Source organism: Crinia signifera, chromosome 11, assembly GCF_055691185.1.
Source record: "Crinia signifera chromosome 11, ASM5569118v1, whole genome shotgun sequence".
Classification (NCBI taxonomy): Eukaryota; Metazoa; Chordata; class Amphibia; order Anura; family Myobatrachidae; genus Crinia; species Crinia signifera.
The window spans coordinates 88,706,174-88,724,910 of record NC_139227.1 but is presented as its reverse complement, the minus strand read 5'-3'; the positions used below and the strand labels follow the sequence as shown (position 1 = coordinate 88,724,910).

Sequence of the window (18,737 nt, the reverse complement as noted above, 5' to 3'; positions counted from 1 at the left end):
TATTGCCAGTGATTTGTAGTGCTGTGGGCGATAAATCGCTGGATGCGCGCTCCCGTGTGAAGCCTCTAATGGTTTCTGGTTGCTCCTGCGACCAGCGGCTTTCCCCGGCTCCACATGTCACCTGGAGCAGGAGGTAAGCGGCAGACACTCCCCCATCCCACCCAGCTCTGCATGGAGCCTGGGGGGGGGGGGGGTGTAGAACCCCTTTATTGGGGAGGGGGTCTCCACTCCTCCAGGTACCCCGTCCAAGGCTGACCAGCAACGCACATCATGTTTCAGCTGGGGTACCTTATATAAAAAGTGTCCCCCGGCTGTGGCATGACACCGCGGACTGTTGGAGCCCAGTGCTGGTTTCAAAATACGGGGGCCCCCTAGATTTTTTGTCCCCCGTATTTTTTAAACCAGGACCGGTCCAAGACTCCGGGGCTGGTTTCATAAATACGGGGGACCCCTACGCTTTCTGTCCCCCATCAATGATCCCGGGGCTGATTATGCTCAGGAGGGGGGACCCCATGCCATTTAAAAAAAAAAAAAAAAGGACCATGCACAGATCTGTGCAGGATTTTGGCCAATTCGCCTGTCAGAACCTGGTCTACATATGTGGCGAATTTTAGACACATTTTCCTGATTTCACATCTAATTAAATATGCAAATTGTATATTTTCAATGGGAAAACATCTGGATGCGAGTTCCAGGGCAACTAAAAATCACACTTACAGAATGTGTGATTTTGCTGCAAAAAACGCGTTTTTTGCAGTTTTACGCATCTTATTAAATATGCAAATTCAGGAAAAAGTACGAATTCGCCCGTTTTTGTCGAAAAACCCCCGCAAAAAATCACATTTTCGCATCCTATTAAATGTCACCCCCCCATGTTATCTGTAGTGTGATACCATTGTTATGTGACTGTAAACATAGGAGTCTGTTTTGTTCAGTGTGACTCCTCCCAGAATACACAGACCCCCCCATCATAGGAGAGTAGGACAGGACTATATAAAGGCTCTCCCATCTCCAGTCCTCACTCACCCTGTACTGACTGACTGCTCTGTACTGACTCAGTTCTGTGGATCACAATGCAGCAGGTATTACTGATAATCACCGTCTGCTGCTTCACCAGCATCCTGTCCATTCCAGGTAAGTCATCCTCCATTAGTGTTACTGGTATTTATGTGCATGAGTATATACAGTATATATGCTTAGTTCTGTCATCATTATATCTATAGCATAAGTTCTCAAATGCAGTCCTCAGGACCATAAACAGGTCATGTCTTCAAGGGCTCCTCACAGAATTGCAAATCAAATAATTAGTTATTATCTATAGATTAATTTTGTGTTGGTGAGTAATGAATACACCTGTGCAGCTTTTTGGTAACCTTGAAAACATGAACCATTTGGGGTCCTGAGGACTGAGTTTAGGAAACTACAGCATAGTTGCCGACTTTCTTGCTGCCCTCTCCGGGAGAGGGCAGCCAGCTCAGCATGACAGGGAGCGGGGCCAAAATCCAGAGCAAATAGGGGCGGTGCTGGGGCGGAGACACGGCCCGGCTGACCTGTTTTGGGGGCGTGGGTAGAGTGATTGCATAATTTAGCCCCGCCCCCCCGCCGTGCAATGCCGGTATTTTATGCATTGCACTGTGGGGGGCAGGGCTAAAATGACGCGATCGCGACATTTGACCCACGGACCCCCCCTGGCGAGGGGTGGTCCGCTGGTGCTTGCAGGGCAATGCGGGAGGGTTGCCCTCCCTTCCGGGGGGGCCGGGAGGGGGACCCGATTTCCGGGACCCTCCCGGTCATTCCGGGAGGCTAGGCAGCCTTGAACTACAGTATGTTCTATAGCAGAGTTACCCAAACTCTGACATTATAGTCCAGGTTTTATCGATATTTATGCTTGAGTCTAGAGCAGTGGTTCTCATCCTCATTCCTCAAGTACCCCTAACAGTTCACATTTTCTAGGTCACCCAGCAGGTGCACAGGTGCACTTATTACTCACTGACACATTTTAAAAGATTCACAGGTGGAGCAAATTTTTTCACTTGTGATTCTGTGTGGAGACCTGGAAAATGTGCACTGTGTGAGCTACTTCGGGACCAAGGTTGGAAACCACTGGTCTAGATGGTCAAAGCAAAGTGACTGAGATACTAATTAGGTCATCTGCACTAAAGGCCAATTCACCCAATTCAGATAAATCGGGCAGTGAAATCTGGCCAAATCGCATATGTAGACATCCCCTGCACAGTCCCGTGCACATCGGATCGGAGTCAGGAGGTCGGACGGGCTGCACATCAGATTTGCTAAATCTTATGTGCTGCCCAGAGCCGTGGTGGGAGGTACACCTGGCGGGGGGTGACGGCTACCAGAGCTGGGTGGAGGGAACAAGCGGGGGCAGTGCAGGGAGCCGGGCTGTGGAGGAAGCCGCTGCTGTCTGCGTGCCAGCTGAAGCATGGGGGTGGGGGGTGGCACAGGGAACTGGGCATGAGAAAATGCTGCAGCGGCAGGAGCAGAGCACTTAAAAAAAAAACATACAAAAGAATAGGAAGTTATTGATTGGCTGAGACCTCTTTCATTATTTCATTTCATTTCTCTTATTCATTTGTATGGTTTTTTTTTTTAAGTGCTCTGCTCCTGTCGCTGCCCGGCAGCGTCTTCTCCTGCCCGGCTCCCTGCGCCCGCTGTTAACAGTCGCTTCCTCCACTGCCCGGCTCCCTGCGCCACCCTCCCCCTGCCCGTCTCTCTGGTCGCGGGCAGGGCTGCCATCAGGAATTTTGGGGCCCGGGACTCATTTCCAGTCTGGGCCCCAGGCCCCCCCCCCCCTCCTCACTTGACTTACCATAACCCGGCTCCTGCTCCCCCATCTCCTCTTCCGCTGAGCTGAAGCCTGGAGGTCCCGGAGCACAGGCTTCAACTCAGGAATGCCGGCAGCCAATTAAAATGCAGCACCAGCTGCCGACCCCGGCTCCCATTGTCCCTGCAGCTCCCCCGGATTTATCACATGCAAAACTTGGCACATGAAGCGCCTAATCGCATGTGATCCCTCCCGGGGAGCTGCCGGGACAATCAGGTCCGACTTGTCCTTAGGACAAGTTGGATTAATGTATGGGGGCCTTAAATCATAGATCTCCTAAAACCTGATCTGTTATGGCAGAGTTGGGAAACTTACCTGTAGTAACCCGAGCTCACTCCGATGTTGGGTACACAACTAAAGATTTATCTGTCTAATATGTCTGGTGGCAGGAGAAATCTGGTAATGTATGGGAGCAAAGGACAATCTACCATTTGCTCCCAAACACTGAGAAACTGAAAATGGTTGTTCAGACAAATTGGTTAAATTTATAAAATTGATCCTGTTTCCAGGATTTGGGAGTGAATGGTCAATTGCTTTTAGATGCTACGGGATTGGTACGAAATCCCAACGACGAAATCCCGACAAGGGGAGGGGGGTGCGTGGATCGCCCCCCCCCCCCCCCCCCTTGCTACGCTTGAAACAATGATTTATTCTCCCTCTATGGGTGTCGTGGACACCCATAGAGGGAGAAAGTGTCGGGATTTCGGCAGTCGTAATTCCAGAGTTGAGATTTGGACCGCCGGTGTTCCAACCACTGGGATTCTAACTGCATCCCGTTGCTCCTATACACTGCCAGATTTTTGTTCCCATCCGGTGGATTGGACAGATAAATGTTTGTGTGTGTGTGTACCTGGCTTAATAGTGCAATGATATATGACCTAGTCATTTACTTGCTCATGTAATATTATGTCCCTTATTGCATTATAAAATATATATGTGACAATTGCAATAAAAACAATTGCATGTATATGGGAAGTAATATTTAGTATTAGTTATACATATCATTTATTTTGTATATAGTGTGATAGTACATTTATTTACATTACATAAGAACTCTACATACAGTCGACACAAACCTCAGCTTATCCAAAAAGATGGGTATACAATAGACGATCCTTTTAAATGACATGCATGCCAACGATATTGGTAAGAATATTTTCATTCATATTGTTTCGTTTGTACACACAATATTATCACTATTACCATGTTCCTGCCGGTCATCATCGAGCTCCAGATAAAAAGTACTTACTGTCCTTCCTGCTTCACTTGCAAATCAGAATCGGTCCCCATACTCTGCATATAACTGCATTACAGTGTTTGCAGCGGCCATTTGTACTGAATCCACAGTGTTGAATGTTATTCGCAGAGTAGGGTAGGAGCCCACTGTCCTGAGGCAGGTGATGTGATAGATGGTCTGGTACATGCTAACTGTTAGCTGTGTAGTTATATATTACATTGTTATTATGGAAGTAACTACCGTAATACAGATGACTAATGAGAGCTTATTGTTACCCTACAGTGCCGGACAGCAGCAGCGGATGTACTGACTGCCTTCCAATGGCCTCAGGTATGACTATATATTCATACTTACCTACTTTTTAAAACTAGTTCCTATAGATTGTAAGCTTGCAGCAGGGCCCTCCTACCTCCAAGTCTGTTGTTTTATCAATCTGCTGCGCTATATAAGAAACTATAAATAAAACTAGTTTCAGGGAGATGATAGTTTTTCATGGCGCCCCATTCAGGGGGCATGTCATGCTCCACACAAAAATTGTTGGACCAGAGCCAGATTAAGTGGGGGCCCAGGGGCCCAGTGCCTCCTATCTTAGGGAGTGATATTTATTTTTCTTCTTTATTACTCAGCAGTATCTACAAGATAATAAATGTGAAGCCTAAGAAATGAACCCAAATGTAATATAACCATATTGCCTATTTGTGAAAAAGCGTGTCAGGGAGATTGTGGACGTGTCCTGTTACATCTGTGAGGCGCGTCATTAAATGACAGCGTAGTGACTTTTGCTTAATTTCCAAGCGATCTGACTAGATCTGTGTGTATATCCCCAGCAGACGGTGATGCGCGGTCCTGCATGCAGTCAAAACCTAGTCAGAGCAACCTGCTCGCCAGAGGACACCTGGTGAGCACCGATCGCTCAGCACACATTGCCAGTGCATTGCATGTGTGTCGGCAATGGGTAGTGATTTATCTGTGCTTAAGCACATCGCTCGGCATGGGGCTCCTGTCACCCCATGTGTATAGCGATTTACATCCAAGTGTAGATGAGCCCCAACACAGTCAGTAAGATCTATTGTACTTGTTCTAGAATAGACGCTACTACATTACCAGGCTTGTTCCCTTATTGTATTTTACACGTGGTTCCATGTTAGTGGCCATGGGAAACCAGATTCAAACGCATGTAGCCATAGGTAACATTGGGGCAGATGTATTAAGCATTAAAAAGAGATAAATCCGATGGTGATAAACATCCAGTCAATCAGCTCCTACCTGTCATGTTCTAGGTGGTTTAGAAAAATGACAGTTGGGAGCTGATTGGCTGGACATTTACTACCAAGGGCGTAACTACCATAGGTGCAAGGGGTGCAGCTGCTATGGGGCCCAGAGCTGAAGTGGGCCCATCTTTACTGTTTAAGTAATGTTTTACACACATTTAAAACCATCAGTTGCTAAATAGGGTGTTCTTAAAAACTTTTGCTATGGGGCCTACGAATATTTAGTTACGCCCCTGTTTACCACTCTTTATCACCCTCACATTTATCGCTTTTTAAAGCTTAATACATCTGCCCCCTTGTGCTTTATAACCCATGCAGAGAAATGCCACTGATTCCATGTGGTTGTATACTGTATATAGTTTTCTCCAAAAATGTAACAGCTGCATAATGGCCCTTATTCAGATCTGATCGCAGAATTTGTTCTCAAAATGGGCGAAACCATATGCACTGCAGGTGGGGCAGATGTAACATGTATAGAGAGAGTTAAGGCCCAAACACACTGGGTCATACCTCCCAACATGACCCCATCCAGGAGGGACACAATGCTCTGTTTCTGGACTTCCCTCTTAAGCAGCCCATACACGCTGCTATGAGGGCGTGCTTTCTGTGCTGTACTAGCACGGATCACATTGCATTGCATGTGCATCTATTGTGCATGCAATGCGATGCAATTTGATGAAACCTAAGGTTTCATCACATTGCATTGCATGCACAACGGATGCACATGCAATGCAATGTGATCCGTGCTAGTACAGCAAGCCCACAGAGCAGCGTGTATGGGCTGCTTTAATGCGTGATTGCCATCACCTGTTTTGAACAGGTCAATTGCAAAGAAAGGTGTTTCACTACAGGTGATGGCAAATCATAAATTAAGAGGGAAGTCCAGGACTAGAGCATTCTGTCCCTCCTGGAGAGGGTCATGTTGGGTGACTTTGAGCTGAAAGTCGCTCAAAACAGCAGGTTTGAGAGGCTTTCAGCTCAACACCGCCCAGTGTGTATGGCACGGCGATGAGAGCTGCTGCGCGCTCCCGCAACATTGCCGGGAAAGCCGTTCATCTGCTCGTTTGTACCAGCAGATGAGCGGATTTCCAGACGGCTTTGCATATCGCTTCGCTATGCAACGCCCCCCCTCCGTCGGCGCCGGGCAGGGGGAAAGCCGCCCAGTGTGTATGCACTGAGCAACTTTCCCCACAGTGATGAACGCTATCATCGCTGTCCACACACGCTGGGCATAGTCGCCCAGTGTGTATGGTCCTTTAGATTTGTGTGAGATATTTTGTTTCTGTGCAGGGTACATACTGGCTGCATAATTTTTACACTGCAATATAGTTTCAGTTTCAACACACCCCACCCAAATTTAACTCTCTCTGCACGTTACATCTGCCCCACCTGCAGTGTACATAGGGTTACCACCTAGTCCCTTTAATTCCGGACACATGTTAATTACACAGGTTCTGTGGCAGTTTTAAATCAGGTGAAGTGGAGTCTTGAAGTCAGCCAGCCACAGAACCTGTGTAATTAATATGTGTCCGGAATTAAAGGGACTAGGTGGTAACCCTTAAGGTGCGTACACACTGGATAATATGATCGCTGGCAATATATTGCTAGCAATGTATTGCTCAGCAATCATACTGCCCCGTGTCCCGTTTTCATCTGCGACCAGAGATGGTCGCAGATGAAAATTTGGTACTTGTTTCCTAGCACGGCCACAATCGTAAGTAATCGTGTCCCTTAATTAAGGGACACGATTACCCCGATGGACCCGATTTCTTTTGAAATCAGGTCCATTTTGCCGGCTAGGAAACAAAAATCGGGGGCATCGCGTCGGTCGGGACCATTAACATTGGTCCCGACGCGACCGACGCGATGCCCCCGATATTTGCATTGACTTCAATGTTAAAAAAATTTTTAACATTGAAATCTTGTCGGGAACGGTAAAATATCGGGGGCATCGCGTCGGTCGGGACCATTAACATTGGTCCCGACGCGATGCGACGCGATGCACCCAATTTTTACATAGGATTCAATGTTAAAAAAAATTTTAACATTGAAATGGTGTAAAAATGTAAAAAAATGTGAAATGGGTCAATATGACCCATTTCACATTATAAATGTCCCCGTCGTCGCCCCACGATAGACGGCAACCCGAAGCGTGGCGAGCGCAGCGAGCCCGCGAGGGGCGGCGGTACGCGTCCTCCGACCTTTTCATGCCCTACTATCCACTAGGGCGTGGAGTGAGAATAGAATAGTGTGGCGAGCGCAGCGAGCCACCGAGCCCGAAGCGTGGCGAGCGCAGCGAGCCCCGCGAGGGGACGCGGATACCTTCACAGGTAAACGCGTCCCTTCGCGGGCTTCACAGGTGTCCGTGGCGACGCGGACACCTGTGAAGCCCGCGAAGGGACGCGATTACCTGTGAAGGTATCCGCGTCCCCTCGCGGGGCGCGCTGCGCTCGCCACGCTTCGGGCTCGGTGGTTTGCTGCGCTCGCCACACTATTCTATTCTCACTCCACGCCCTAGTGGATAGTAGGGCATGAAAAGGTCGGAGGACGCGTACCGCCGCCCCTCGCGGGCTCGCTGCGCTCGCCACGCTTCGGGTTGCCGTCTATCGTGGGGCGCTGTGTACGCGCTTCAATTTGGGGGGGTTTGGAATTTTTTTCATTCAATCCAATGTAAAATTGGGTCCCAGGGACCCAATTTACATTGGATTTAATGAAAAAATCGGGTCAAAAATCGGTCGGTCGCGTCGATCGCATCGCATGCGACCAAATCGCATGCGATGCGATCGACCCGATTTTTTTCAGCACGACCACCCCGATCTTAATCGGTGTGGCCGTGCTAGGAAACAAGTACCGAAAATTTAAACACTGCTGGGTGAAGAGGCAGGGGATGTCGCTGGTCGGAGGAGCATGTTCCTCCGACCAGCGACCAATCAGGGGCTGAAAATGGGAGCGCGCACCCGGCGATTTATCGCTGGTACACACTCCAATCACTGGCAATATGGTCGCTCAGCGACCATATTCCCACCGATTTCAGCCCCTATCGCCCCCATGTACAGCATTAGTGTACATGGTTTTGCCCATTTTGAGAATAAATTTGTACTGCGATCAGATCTGAATAAAGGTGCTCATACACGTTACTATTATTGTATACAATATCGTATCTCATTGCATCTCAGTTTTGCATTGAGATGAGATCTAGTACAAAAAGTATGTGCTGCACTTACTTTTTGTACTAGATCTCATCTCATCACAAAACCGAGATGTGATGAGATGCAATATTGTATACAATAATTGTAAAGTGTATTGGCCAATGTGGGTAAGGTGAAATCAGGGAGATTGCTAGACCTTCCAGGAAGATTGCTGCTATATCAGGGAGCATGGCTGGCAATTTATTACGTGTATTAGATTCACATGTGCGTAATATGTGGCAATGTGGGGTCATAGTTGGGAATAACAATGTCAGAGATTGTGCTGCTGTATTTTATTATCTATTCAGGCTCAGACTGGTGATATGTAAGTGTGTGTGTGTGTATATATATATATATATATATATATATATAGATAGATAGATAGATAGATAGATAGATAGATAGATAGATAGAGAGAGAGAGGAGGCAGAAGAATCGGCACTCTCACTTACAATAAACAAATGCCCCGGGTGCCTTCACTGGTGTAGAACAGGTAGGTAATAATGAGCGTCACTCCAGAGGACTTTGATGAGAAGTATGACATTTTTATCAACAGGTCAAAGCAGGATACATGTATAATTAGTCACTTATTATACATGTATCCTGCTTTGACCTGTTGATAAAAAATTCATACTTCTCATCAAAGTCCTCTGGAGTGACGCTCATTATTACCTACCTATATATATATATATATATATATATATATATATATATATATACATATATATATATATATATATATATATATATATATATATATATATATAATAAACACACACACACACACACACACACACACACTAGTAAGCCTGCTGAAGCAAAAGCTAGTCTGTTACTTTCTGTGTGCATGTGTGAGAAAGATATGTAGTTTCAATCTCTGCCAGTAGATGGCAGTGTTTTGGAGACACTAGGCTATATATAACTCAATGAAGGTCGACACACGCATTGGGTCAACAGTCAAAAAGTCGACATGAGTTTTTCATGGTTTTTGGCACGAATGTTGACATGGACACCGTACGAGTGTATTCCATCCACTGCCATGCTTCAGGAACACTAGTATATTCTCCCACCATGCCATAGTGGATGGTAGGGTATGAAATGCTGCCTGCCGGCACAATTTGGCATGAAAACCTCATGTTGACCTAATGCTTAGGTCTACCTTCTGACCCTGTTGATCCCTGTAGACATTCAGAGGTCGACCTTCATAGGGACAGCCTAGTGACCTATCTATAGACCTATATGAATATAATTATATATATATATATATATATATATATATATATATATCTATCGAAAAAGGGGGGGTTGTGACCTTAACCAGCGCTTTTTTGGAAGCAGCACTACTCTAGGGCCTCGCTGTTAATAGAGGTCCAATGGAGAGAGATAAAGAGAAAGATAGATGTGCGCTTAGATGTGTTTCACCAACAACAGACTTCTCTTAAAAATAGAATATGTTTATTCCAAACAATAAAAAAAAAAAATTCCATATAAAATATATACAATAAAATACAGAATACAACAATTTTTCGGTAAGTATTTTCACATGGGTGTAATGATTCCTGATTTGACCTCAGATGTATATTGGTCTGAGAAACCCTCAAGCTGTGTACACACGGGGGCGATAGGGGCTGAAATTGCTGGAAATATGGTTGCTGGCGACCATATTGCCAGTGATGGAAGTGTGCCCCGGCGATAAATCGCCGGGTGCGCGCTCCCGTTTTCAGCCCCATTGTAATCGCTGGTCGCAGGATCTTGCTCCTGCGACCAGCTTATGACCTCTGCGGCTCCCCCCGGCAAAGGTTCCTTCTCATCAGCGACCATCTCTGGTCGCTGATGAGCAGGAGAAACTGAGCAATATATCTCCCCCGTGTGTACGGGGCTTCAGGGTTTCTCAGACCAATATACATCTGAGGTCAAATCAGGAATCATTACATCCATGTGAAAATACTTACCGAAAAATTGTTGTATTCTGTATTTTATTGTATATATTTTATATGTAATTTTTTTTTATTGTTTGGAATAAACATGTTCTATTTTTAAGAGAAGTCTGTTGTTGGTGAAACACACCTAAGCGCACCTCTATCTTTCTCTTATATATATATATATATATATGACACACACCTTTGTTGTTTAGTAATAGTTACTGTAGCACTTTTATAGGGAGATGTTTTACATTGTAAACTCTGCGCCTTCATGGGACATTAAATCTACATTGGCCATTATCTAGTGAAGCTTTGGGTCTGCGCTCTGTGACGTTTCATCTATAGAATTCGTCGGTACTTGTTTCCAAGCCCGCGCCCATCGCATACCTTTATTAGTGGTATGAGATGGTATGCGATGGGACCCGATTGTTGGGTCCTAAGAGCCACACTGTACAATTTTAAAATGGCATGCGATGCGATCAAAACGATGATTTTATTGTACATGCACCCTGATGGGTGATTAATATGTTATATGCACCCCCATTGTTAACGCCACCGCCACTATTAATACCAATCCGAAGCGTGGCGAGCGCAGCAAGCCCGCGAGGGGCGGCGGTACCTGTCCTCCGACCTTTTCATACCCCCACGTTGGAGTGGAGTCGATTTCATATAGTGTGGCGAGCGCAGCGAGCCACCGCGGCCGAAGCATGGCGAACGCAGCGGAATACATGTGAAGTTATCCACTGCGCTCGCCACGCTTCGGGCTCAGTGGCTCGCTGCGCTCGGCACACTATATAAAATCAACTCCACGTCGACGTGGATAGTGGGGGTATGAAAAGGTCAGAGGACGCGTACCGCTGCGCTCGCCACGCTTCGGGTTCACTTTGATCGTGGGGTGGCGTTAACAATTGTGGGGGCCATTTCAGACTTCAGGGGGACTATTAGGGCTCTGTGGCCCATTTAACATTGTTTCCTATGGACAAATCGCGGGCATTGAGGCATTGAACACAAAAATCGCGTCCATTGACACTTTTACCATTGATCCCTATGGCAAATCGCGGCCATCGCGTCGCACCCGTTTTTTTAGTGCATGCGATGGCTGCGAATTTTTACCCCCGATGACCGCGATGCCAATCGCGGGCGCCGTGCTAGGTAAAGAGTACCTAAAAATTAAAAGACATGACAAGTTAGCATTGAAGAATGTTGGTTTGTTTATTTTGAAAAAAAATCTTTCAAAAAGTGTTATTCAGTGCTCAAGCATAAACAGCGGTATCAAAGTGCAGCATCACCCATGTGCTCTCCCCAGCCCCTTCCCCTGCAGCAGCAGACCGAATCTCCCATGTGCTACCCCCAGCCCCCCCCCCCCCCCCCCCAAAAACAGAACATAAGTGATACTGCATCCAATTATCCAATTATGATTTCTGTGTGCACTGCCAGTATCCTTCCTGGCTGCTGTCTTTTGCCACTGTAGCGCACTGTGGAAAGGCATCCAGCACTTCTGGTATCTTTTCAGCACTACCCGGATGTCCCAACCTGGGTTGGGACTATTTACACCGCCCACGACCCAGGTCCAACCAGTGTTCACTTTCTGACCTCCTGCCTCCAAGCGAGGAACCAATACACGCCGGCAGGAGGTCACTATCTTGCGCATTTGACCTCCTGCCGCAAAGTGACGCTGCGAGCTACCGCATAACACCCGGAGAGCTACCCGTCGCTCGCGAGCGACGGGTTGGCGATCCCTGCAGTAGAGAATAGGGCTGAGAGACACAGGGGAGAAGGGTCAATAGTTGGAGATGGAGAAAGGAAGCTGGAGAAGCATACACAGTGGGTTACCGACAGCAGTCGCAGTACAGTATACACAGTGGGGTGTCAACCGAGTATTGTATACACAGTAATGCCACAGCAATGCTTACAGCCCCTGAACCACTCAAAACTTTGGGGCCCCTCACAAGCTTGGGGCCCGCTACAGGTGTCCCCTTTGACCCCCCCTGTCGCCTGCCCTGGCTACCAACAGCAGTTGGAGTACCGTAAACACAGTGGTAGTACAAATGAAAACATTTGGGGAAAAAATGTGTTGTTTTTTTTTATAACTTTTAATATATTTGTAATTGTTTTTTCAATAATAATTTTTATAAATGCGTAACAGCATAAAAACTTGTACAGCACATAAAATAAAAGATTCACAGGACAAAGCATTGTGTGGACAATCCTTATAATAAGACTAAAACAGACATTAGTGGTACAGTAAACAATATTTGGTTAGGAAGAGGACTATGAGAGCGGGAGGCATCCGCAAAAGAGATACAGACAACAGTATAGTGGTCATGCTTGGCGATCATGAGTACCCTAGAACGGATCACTGTGCACAAGTGTTTCTTCAAGTTTTGATCTAATAGTAGGAGATAGCGTGCGGCAGCCAAATGCCAAATCATTTTTTGCCTAGTTTTGCTTTATGTGGTGAGTTTCTGTCCCGTCCATCATAAAGAGATAAGATAATCTTGGATGGAACAGAGTATGGGGCCCATTTATTTAAGTTGCAAATACTAAGTATCACTTAAATGTATGTAGGAGGGACCACAGCAGGAATCTCTGATCTCTGCAGCGATCCCTCCTGTACCGCCACCGGCCGCATCCCCCATAAGTTTCTATAGGGGATACGAAGCTGCAGCGCTTCGTATCCCTGGGCTATCACCATTCTGAGAAGGCAGTAGCCCATTGTACTTAAGGGGGGGAGAAACAGCCAAACACTAGAGAGTGGGCAGCTGTTCACAGAAAGGATTCCTTATAAGAGATAGGGCGGGATGTATTAACATACATCGCCGCCCTTCGCAATGCAGCCGCCGCGATGCTGCCGCATATTTACTAACATATGCGGCCAGCATCGGATTGCGGTGACCGATACCTGTGATGTGGGCTGCGGGGGTCTCCGTCTCCGTCACCTCCCGGCAGCTGGCAGCGTCCTCCTGCGTCTCCTCCTCCCCCTGAAGCCGGATGTCCTCCCGGCTGTCACACCAGGGGAAGGAGGAGATTTTGGAGGACGGGAGGGGGTGGGGGGGGGGGCGCGCGGACGTCGTATGGCGGGAGGCGAAAGACCCCAGATACCCAGCCTTGCGAAAACGGGGCGGACGGGGATTGATACATAGGAAAATGCCGTAAAACGGGGGTTTTACGGCATTTTCCCTTTAGTAAATCTCGCCCATAATGAGTAAGATAAAACGTAGCTTTTAATTTCCAATTATTTAAAATATTGGCTCACATAATAGACAGTTACTCATAAACATATTTGATAAACAATAAATGCTTATGAGGTTGTGATCAAAGGATTGTTGCTACTGAATGTTTGGAAGTATTTTTGTCTGAGCAGTGGCAGTTAGTGGTGTTTTTAATTAGTGCATACACTGTTGGTGTATGACAGGTTTGTGTCCTTAAATAGGACAGCAAATGACATGGGCTACAGAACGCACTGCCGCCGGGGCAGTGCAGTCAGTGAGGTTAAATTGCCAGCCAGCACCGACAGTGTACATACTGTACAGTATGGGTTTAAATAGCTAGCCAGCACTGACAGTGTACAATAAAAAACCCCATACATTAGTCCGACTTATCCTAAGGACAAGTAGGACCTGATTGTCCCGGCAGCTCCCCAGGAGGGATTACATGCAATGGCTCCCGGGGAGCTACAGGTGGCGGACACGGCGAGGGGACCAGAGAGCGGGGGACGGTAGCAGGGGGGGTATGCCCGCAACCAGAGAGCTAGGCGGAGGGAGCAGGGGGGGGGGGGGGGCGGTGCAGGGAGCCGGGCAGGAGGGGAAGCTGCTGCCGTCAGTGGGAGCAGGAAGGGGGGTCGCAGGGAGCCAGGCAGGAGAAGACGCTGCCGGGCAACAGCAGGAGCAGAGCACTTAAAAAAAGCCCATACAAACGAATAGAAAGTCATTGATTGGCTGAGATCTGCCCAGGAGCAGGGGACAGCGGCGCAGGGAACCGGGCAGGAGAAGACACTGCAGAGCACTAAAAAAAAAAAAAAAAAAAGCCCATACAAACGAATAGGAAGGCATTGATTGGCTGAGACCTCTCTGCAGTGCTCTGCAGTGTCTTCTCCTGCCCAGTGCCCTGCGCCGCTGTCCCCTGCTCCCAGGCATCGGCTTCCTCCCCTGCCCAGCTCCCTGTGACGACCCCCCCATGCTCCCTCCGCCCTGCTCTGGTTGCAGTCATCAGCCGCCAGCTGCAGTCCTCTGCACAGCTCCGGGCAGCACATAAGATTTAGCAAATCTTATGTGAAGCCCGTCCGACCCCACAACTCGGATCCGATGCGCACGGGACCGCGCATCTGGTTGGAGGGGATGTCTTCGTATGCGATTTGAGTCAATTTCACGGCCCGATTCATCCAAATCGGGTGAAATCATGCACAAATCGGATAGTGTATGGGGGCCCTAAGTTAAGACAATAATGGCCAGCAGTCATAGTATAGAAAAATAGTAGTGGTCCAGGACGGTATATTATATTATTTTTATAATTGGTGGTCCAAATCAGGGCCTGATTAAGGTGGGGCACAGGGGGTCAGTACCCCTGCCTCCCCCCTCTATATATATTAGCTAAAGGTTTTGTGCATGGCAGTGGAGTAGTTCTGCAGCTTCACCTATCTGCCAATGTGACCACGATTAATGGTGCTGAGCATCAAGAGCCAAGGCACACTGACTGCACACATTTTGTGCAGTGCATTTACTGGTCCCATGCGACTTTGCACAAGAGGTTAGAGGCTGAGAAGCTTGTGTGAGGCTTTGATTTGTGGAGCTCATCATATGCTTCTCGGCCTATGGAGGACAGCAGCAGCAGTGGCCTCATCATGGGAGGGTTTTTAATGGGTGTAATGATTCCTGATTTGACCTCAGATGTATATTGGTCTGAGAAACCCTCAAGCCGTGTACACACGGGGGCGATAGGGGCTGAAATTGCTGGAAATATGGTTGCTGGCGACCATATTGCCAGTGATGGGAGTGTGCCCCAGCGATAAATCGCCGGGTGCACGGTCCCGTTTTCAGCACCATTGTAATCGCTGGTCGCAGGAGCTTGCTCCTGCGACCAGCTAATGACCTCTGCGGCTGCCCCGGCAGAGGTTCCTTCTCATCAGCGACCATCTCTGGTCGTTGATGAACAGGAGAAACTGAGCAATATATCTCCCCCGTGTGTACGGGGCTTCAGGGTTTCTCAGACCAATATACATCTGAGGTCAAATCAGGAATCATTACACCCATGTGAAAATACTTACCGAAAAATTGTTGTATACTGTATTTTATTGTATATATTTTATATGGAATTTTTTTTTTTATTGTTTGGAATAAACATATTCTATTTTTAAGAGAAGTCTGTTTTTGGTGAAACACATCTAAGCGCACCTCTATCTTTCTCATATGTATATGTATATATGTGTGTGTGTGTGTGTATATATATATATATATATATATATATATATATATATATATATATATATATCTTGTCCAAGAAGCGGCACTCCCAGAGACAGGTTTGTAACTTGAGCCGGTGCCCTCACAGGTAGAGATATGGGCAGGTGTGGTGCAGCACTCTCGGCATAATAAGACACACGAAGTCAGCTTGTGGTCAACGTTTCAATTTTATAGGCAAAATTCCTGATGACAATTTTGCCTATAAAATTGAAACGTTGACCACAAGCTGACTTCGTGTGTCTTATTATGCCGAGAGTGCCGCACCACACCGGCCTATATATATATATATATATATATATATATATGACACACACCTTTGTTGTTTAGTAATAGTTACTGTAGCACTTTTATAGGGAGATGTTTTCCATTGTAAACTCTGCGCCTTCATGGGACATTAAATCTACATTGGCCATTATCTAGTGAAGCTTTGGGTCTGCGCTCTGTGACGTTTCATCTATAGAATTCTTCGGTACTTGTTTCCAAGCCCGGCGCCCATCGCATACCTTTATTAGTGGTATGAGATGGTATGCGATGGGACCCGATTGTTGGGTCCTAAGAGCCACACTGTACAATTTTAAAATGGCATGCGATGCGATCAAAACGATGATTTTATTGTACATGCACCCTGATGGGTGATTAATATGTTATATGCACCCCCATTGTTAACGCCACCGCCACTATTAATACCAATCCGAAGCGTGGCGAGCGCAGCAAGCCCGCGAGGGGCGGCGTTACCTGTCCTCCGACCTTTTCATACCCCCACGTTGGAGTGGAGTCGATTTCATATAGTGTGGCGAGCGCAGCGAGCCACCGCGGCCGAAGCATGGCGAACGCAGCGGAATACATGTGAAGTTATCCACTGCGCTTGCCACGCTTCGGGCTCGGTGGCTCGCTGCGCTCGGCACACTATATAAAATCAACTCCACGTCGACGTGGATAGTGGGGGTATGAAAAGGTCAGAGGACGCGTACCGCTGCGCTCGCCACGCTTCGGGTTGGCTTTAATAGTGGCGGTGGCGTTAACAATGGGGGTGCGTATAACATGCTAATCACCCATCAGGGTGCATGTACAATAAAATCATAATTTTGATCGCATCGCATACGATCTGGTCGCATGCGATGTGATGCGATCGATGCGATGTAATAAGATTAAAATCGTGGGCGACGTGCTAGGAAACAAGTACCAATTCTTCCTCTGACACTGTGCTCAGAACACTGACTACAATCATATTTCTTTATTTTGCAGATAATCCGGCTAATAACCCTGAGGAAGGATCGGGATCAGGATCAGGACAAGGCTTTCTTCCCCAAATGATCCAACATGACCAGAGCCCGCCTTCTGAATCTTCTACTACATGGCAAGGCCTACCATTTACTGAAACCCAAGAACATTCCGGATTTATTCCTGGAGACGAAGGATCCGGATCTTAAATATAGGACAGAGAGGGTCAGGGGTTATAGAGGATATCTGGGGGACATTGTATAAATTTGTAACAATTATTTTTTTTTAAATAATCTGGATATGACCAATATGGTCTGTGTATATAGAGGGAAGAAGGGTATGGGGGCTATTTTAGCTTTTTAGGAACAATGTAACCCTTTTTTTAATAAAGAAACCTACATTTGTTTGTATCAGGTTTGTTTCTAAGAAATTCTGACTTGGGAATAGGGAAGAGCATGTAACTGTGCTCCTTGGCAAATCCATGCTGCACTGCAGATGGGTCAGACGCCATTTTATTGCAGTGTAATAAAGCAGCCGCCCAGCATTTGTTATACCCCTTTTACACCAAAATCCCTGGTCGGACCCTAGTCTTTGAACACGGGAGTTTCCAGGGTTGGACCCAGCTTCCTTCCCCATTTACACAGCACTGTGACCCAGGTCTGCGCAGTTTACATTGAACCTGGGTCAGCCCTGCTTTCCCTATGGATGTCCATTTTAGGACTGATAAACTGCCAGCCAACCTTCCTTCAATGATTTAAAATAAAAATCAAAAGACATGACAAGTTAGCATTGAAGAATGTTGGTTTGTTTATTTTGTAAAATATATTTCAAAAAGTGTTATTCAGTGCTCAAGCATACATAGCGGTGTAAAAGTGCAGCATCACCCATGTGCACTCCCCAGCCCCTTCCCCTGCAGCAGCAGACCGAATCTCCCATGTGCTACCCCCAGCCCCCCCCCCCCCCCCCCCCCAAAAAAAGAACATAAGTGATACTGCATCCAATTATCCAATTATGATTTCTGTGTACACTGCCAGTATCCTTCCTGGCTGCTGTCTTTTGCCACTGTAGCGCACTGTGTAAAGGCGTCCAGCACTTCTGGTATCCTTTCAGCACTACCCGGATGTCCCAACCTGGGTTGGGACTATTTACACCGTCCACGACTGTAAGGATAAATGTGTAGCCCCTCGACCTGGTGGCCCCTTAGGTACCAGTGAGAATGTAAATTAACCCTACACACCAAACACACGGTGGCGAGTCAAGAAACATTCTGTTTAATATCACAAAGGCAGCTAGTTAAAAGCATAATACATGGGAGTATACAATATGTATGTGTTACATTCTGATTGGTCTGTTAGGTTGCAGGGCAAATTCAACAGGGGGGAAGGGAAGGAGGGCATACAAAATATCATACACAAAGAAAATGAGTAACAAGGGGGGTTTTCGATTATAGAGGAGTTTAAGCATGAACACACTGCATAGCAATTCCAAAGGGGGGGTTAAAAGTAGAAGCTCAGTGAGGAAGTGATAAGACACACAGACTTATTATTCTGTAACCTTGAAATGTAGCTATAGAGAAACAGTCTACTGAAAATGAGAG

General features: G+C 46.9%; 1 long non-coding RNA gene across 1 annotated transcript; it reads left to right on the top strand.

The window, feature by feature from the left end:
• Positions 1-1,032: 1,032 nt before the first annotated feature.
• LOC146045971 (uncharacterized) lies at positions 1,033-17,503 on the top strand. The gene is made up of 3 exons (XR_014465703.1): positions 1,033-1,134; positions 4,362-4,409; positions 17,165-17,503. It is a non-coding gene; the product is annotated as an uncharacterized LOC146045971 (long non-coding RNA).
• The last annotated feature ends 1,234 nt before the right edge of the window (positions 17,504-18,737 follow it).